Raw genomic sequence first — 6,000 nt, 5'->3', positions numbered from 1 at the left:
GTGAGAAGAGGAAGATGATGGAAAAAAGCATTTTGGATGTGGGGGAAAAGGGACTAGTAGATCCCTCTAGAACACACACATTGACTGCGTCACGGGATATCTTGATGAGACAGGTCTGATGGGCACCCTGATACACTGATGTGGAACTGAGGAAGCTGTCCTAGGGTGAGCATAAGAATCAGTGAAGGAGCCTTTAATCCTAGCACTCTGGAAACAGGGGCAGGAGGATCTCTGTGAGATCGAGGCCAGCCTACTCTACAAAGTGATTTCCAGGACAGCCAGGGCTATACAGAGAAGCCCTGTCTCAAACAAGACAAAACAAACAGGGCAGCTGAGGATGTGGTGCAGAGGTAGAGCACTGACCTCCTGTGCACGAGGCCCTAAGTCTCATACCCAGTAAGTGGAGAGACATAAAAAAAGAAGGAAAGAGAACCAAACTCCAGGTCACACATGGAGCTGGAGAGCCCCAAGGTCTTACAAATATAAATCCTTGAAGTTAGCAGAGCTTGGTAGCTCACTCCTTTAATCACAGAACAGGAGAGGTAGAGGTGTGGATCTCTTTGAGTTTGAGGACAGCCTGGTCTACATGAAGAGTTCCAAGCCAATCAGGATCAGGACTACATGATGAGATCCTGTCTCAAAACAAAACTAAAAAAAAAAAAAAAAAAAAAAATCAAGAAGGTTTTACCAACAGAAGGCAGAATTTCCCCAAGTTCTATTTGTCCTCATTGGAAATATGCATTTACTAATTCCTCTATTGCTTTTTTTAAAAAGATACACTTACTTCATTCCTCATTTGTACCCATCCTGAGGTGTACTTTGCCTAAGAGGGGTCTGTGGACCAGTTCTTCACTGAACATATGCTGTTTGTACACACTAAGGGTTTAGAGCAAGAAGAGACCTAGCTACTCCTTCTGTTTACAGGTGAAGAAATTGAGGTTCAGAGAGATTAAAGCACTTCTTTAAACTCCAGTAGCTCTGGAGAGAGTGAGAACTGTCAAGGCTGCTGTGCATACCCCCTCCCTTTTCTCTACACCCCCCCAACCCATCTGGACTTGCCATGGTAACTAAGCCTCCTCGAGCGTGGGAAGCAGTTTCCTAGCAACTCCCCATAACCAGGTCAGAGCTGGGGAATGAGACACACCACTTGCTGCTTCCCCTGGGGAATCGAGATGTAGAGAAATGGGATGGCCACAGATGACCTGCATGAAGGGCTAACTGGGAGCACCTAGGGAAAGGAATTTCACATCAGGATCAGCAAGACGCTGATATGACGGCATGGTCCAGGCTAACCTGGGCTTTGTCCACAGAGCAGACACAGAGCCTCCCCTCTATGGGCAGTGCTGAGTCCTTCGAACAGCACGGACCTGTCTCCATTGACTTGCTGGCTTAGTGCGAATGAAGAAGTCCATCAAGAAAGGCTGGTGGGCAGCTATAGACATCTGTGTAGACACTTCATTTTCAGGGAGCTGAGGGTTGTCCACTCACCTCCTTCTCATGCCTTTATTATGCCAAGAGATGTTTATGGGATGGCCTGCTGGTCATAAACGAGCTGGTTCTTCCTCTAATATCCCCCATATACCTGATCTCAACAGTCATTTTTCCGCCCCACCCACCTGCATCTCCTCCTTGCGGGCAGGGCCCCACCTGGGACTCCCAGATTCTGCCTTCTATAGGATCTCCCCTGAAAGGCCAAGCCAGTGATAATTGGCTCATTCTTTTGGATGTGGCAGGTTGAGGAGTGGCATCCGGTCTTGCCCGTGGAATCTGGGAGGATGGCTGCTGAGAACTTCTGGGTGGGTTTATTTCACTAGTTAAACTTGGAGCGGGGAATGTGCTCTTCTTCACCAGAGATTTCCATGTCTGCGTGTCATATTGGGAATTGCAACAGCCACTGAGAAGAAATGACACTGATGTTCAAGGGATCCGGGGATGGCACTGTTGTACCCATGAAGCAAGCAAGCTAGGCATTGCCCACTCTTAGACTGCTTGTTCAGGTAGATCGTGGCAGCCTGTGTTTAAGGTACTTCTGGTCCAGGTTCCACGAGCACACGTCAGATTCAGGTTGAGTGGGGTTCTCAGGAGATGCCCAGGACAGGTCCCTATACAAACAAACAAACAATATCCCCAAGCAAAAATTACTGAACGTGCTTCTTTCTGAACAAATATAAGACACAGCTGACTCCCCAGTCTTTTATCTCCAGGCTGGGACCATGAACTACCTGCAGCTGCATGCCCGGCTTCTTGCAGGTCTGACTTCCCTTCCACACCTTCCCACGCCTAGGACGCTCCATTGGTACAGGCATGAGGTCATCCTGGAGTGGGTCTCCATTTGTTCCCTAGAACCAACCACACATGACTCTTTCCCACTGCAAGCTCAGGGAAATCAGACATGGTGACAGTCGGGTGATTTATTTATTATTATTTTTCTAAGTAGAATTTTCTTTTTAGCCATTTTAGGCTCACAGCAAAACAGGAGATACAGAACTCCCCAGAGGGCATGCACAGCCTCCCCTAATGTCAACAGCCAGGGACAGAGTGGTGTGTTTTCTGTAATTGATGGGTCTGTACTGAAGCATTGTCACCTGAAGTTCAGAGCTTACATCAGGGGTCACACATGCCGCTGTAGTTTCCATGGTTTCACCAAACAGACATGTGCCTACACAGAGCAGTTGACCTGTCCTAAATGGTACCCAAGTTTGGTCCAGTCTTAAACTGACCCTTTTATTCTTATTTTATCACGTGAAAAGGTTTTGCTGTTGTTCATCTTGAGACCAAGTCTTTCCACGTAGCTCTGGATGGTCTCGGACTCACCATGCAAAGCTCACCAGGCTGGCCTCAGACCTGCAGCAACCCACTTCCCTCCAACATCATTTTATTTTATTGAAAAAAAAAAAAAAAACGAAAACAAAAGCACCCAGCACTCAGGAAGCAGAGGCAGGTGGATCTCTGAGTTTGAGGCCAGCTTGGTCTACAGAGTGCATTCCAGGATGACCAAAGCTATACAGAAAAACCCTGTCTTGAAAAACCAAAAGCAAAAACAACAACAACAACAACAAAAAACCCCAATGCAAACCAAAGCAACAACAACAAAACAACCTGCCCCCCCCAAACCGCTACCCAAACCAACCAACCAACCAAAACAACAACCCTTTTTTGGGGGGGGATGGTATGTGCCTAACTTTGCCGAGGGCTTGCACAGCGTCCAAACCCTGGGTTCTATGCCCAGCATCCTGTAAACGGAATGTAGTAGTTAAATCCTGCAATCGGGAGGTGCTCAGGAGGTGGATGCAGGAGATCAGATAGTCAAGTCCTCCTCTACCACAAGTTGGAGACCAACCCATAATACACAAGACCCTTTTTCAGACAAAACAACGATGAAAACTTGTTTCTGTGATACGGCCATACTCTGTAGCTCTAGCTAACCTTGAATTCATGACCCTTCTGCACCATACCTGGCTATGACTCTGATCTTTATAATGTTATCTTCTCAAAGAAGTGTTAAGGCTGGAATCTGACTGTAGGTAGCAGCTCAGAGAAATTTTGTTCTCTCTGTAACATGTATGTGATTTTGTTTGTTTGTTTTAAGGTAGGGCCTCACGTTGTCCCGTCTGGCCTGCAACTTACTCCTGAGGACTGGGATTGTAAGTATGAGCTCCTCCCTTAGCAATAGCTCACTTTGAAAAGCACTGAATGGTGTGTATTTGCCACACCCACTTCTACTGACCAAAGGGCTGCGTGCTTACTTTCATTTTGAAAATTCTGAATACAGTGGCTTTAATGTCAGCGGGTAGATCTTGCGTTCACAATTTTCAGATCCTGTGGATAAATGACCAGCAAGGTGGTACTGGGTCACCTGACTAGATGTAGCTGGTCTGTCTTTGAATGTGGCCTCGCACATTGAATTCCTAGAACACTGAGGGCCCAAGTATCCCCTGATTTCACATCTTTATCAGTAACTGCAGTCTCCCGTGTTTTGGATCCGGGCATGCTAATAGCTGGGTAATGCTAGCTCACTGCTGTTTCACTCTGTAACTCCATAATGGTGTATGATCTCAGGCTTCTTGGAAGGATGCTTGCTGCCTTTTGTACCTTGTCCTCAGTGAGGTCTGCTCAGGTCTTTTGACTTTTTTTTTTTTCTTTTTAAATCTAAACTGTGGATTTCTTCTAATTGAGTTTCAAAAGTGACAACCCTGGGACCGGAGAGAGTACTCGGTGGTTAAGAACACTGGCTGTTCTTCCCAAGGACCCTGGTCAGATTGCCAGCACCCACATGATGACTGTCCAGGGACTGCCTGGGACAGCAGTCCCAGTGCCTCTTTCTGACTTCCACGGACACCAGGCACGCACATGGTACACAGACAGACGTGCAAGCAAAACATTTGTAATAAAATGATTTTTATTAGAAATATTAGAAATAAGAAAAATAAAATATTTTTTAGAATTATATTAAAAAGTGGCAATTATATTTCTGCACTGATCTCCCTGTTCGTAAAGTTTGTGTAGTAAAGCCATACGGATCTCTCTGTCTCTGTCTCTCTCTGTCTCTTTCTCCTTCAAGGGAGGGCCTCACATGACCCTAGTCTAGTCTCTAACTGACCATAGTTGAAGAGGACTCTGAATGACCCATCCTCCTACCTCCACTTCCCAAAAGCTAGGATTACAGCCATGCACCACCACACTTGGCTTGTGTGGTACTGGGGATTTGAACCCAGGGCTTCATGCATGCTAGGCAGGCACTCTACCTACTTAACCTCAGTCCCAGTCTAGGGTTCTCTCTTTTTTTTTTTTAAGTAATTTTTTAGTTTTATTGTGACATCTTCATTCATACATATCATTATACTGAACTCTTATTCCTTTTCCCACACTCCTCCCCTTTCCTTCTCTGCCCCTCCTGCTGCTCATCTGCCCCCGACACACAGTTCCCCCTTTAGCCTTCATAGTATATATAATATTAAAATTTAAATAAGATACTTTGTATAACATTGTAGAGATATCACTGCCTTTTCTGCTTTCTCCCTCCCCTAAGCTGTCTTCGGCAAATATTTTCTTGAAGGCTGTGGCTTTCTTCCTGGTCTTTTGACCGCAGAGTCTACATCGCAGAATTGGGAAAGAATGCTAATCAGCGCTTTTCTCTTGGAGTTGCTTGCTGAGCCCTCACCAGCAGAGCCTGTATCAACCACTCGCTGATCTGTGATCTGTTTGCCTTGAGCTATCCAGTCTGGGTGTGGAGGCAGGTCAACAATCGTCTGCTATAGCTCAGTGTTTTGAGTACTGGGACAGAAGCCGAGCGAAGAGGCTCCAGGCAGTTAAAGGAGGGACATGCATATCTGCCTTGGCAATGGGTCACTTGAATTATGAACTAAGAATTAGCATCTGGACCCATGCATCCCAGTAAGGTAGCCACTCGCCATGCAGGTCTATTGCATTCCCTTGTTTTAAAGCATCAGTTGCAGTTGGGTGTGGTGGCACATGGGTATAATTCTCAGCACTTGAGAAATGGAGGATCAGAATTTCAAGGTCATTCTCTGCTGCATATCCAAATCAAGGCTGCATGAGACTCTCTTTCAGACAAACCAACTAAATAAAAAATTTAAAGCGCAATAACGGGGCAGTTAAGAGCTCTGGCTGCTCTTCCAGCGGTCCTGAGTTCAATTCCCAGCAACCATATGGTGTCTCACAACCATCTGTAATGGGACCTGATGCTCTCTTCTGTCGTGCAGGCATACATGCAAATAGAGCACTCATTTACATACATACATAAATCTTTAAAACAACGTAAAAAGCTAAGTATTTAATAGCTGCATATGGTGAGTGGCCACCACGCTGGACAGAACAGTCACAGAACTAATTTATCACCATTTTAGTCTGAAAAGCAAAAACAGTCACGACAAAGCGGGAAAAAGTCATTCCAAGCAAAAGGGACAGAAGGTTGGGAAGTCAGGGGCTGGAGTCAGGATGACTCAGCCTGGGGCCACAGTGGGGCTGATTGAGAAGGCT

This window comes from Apodemus sylvaticus, chromosome 17, assembly GCF_947179515.1.
Source record: "Apodemus sylvaticus chromosome 17, mApoSyl1.1, whole genome shotgun sequence".
Lineage (NCBI taxonomy): Eukaryota > Metazoa > Chordata > Mammalia > Rodentia > Muridae > Apodemus > Apodemus sylvaticus.
This window is presented reverse-complemented; position numbering follows the sequence as displayed.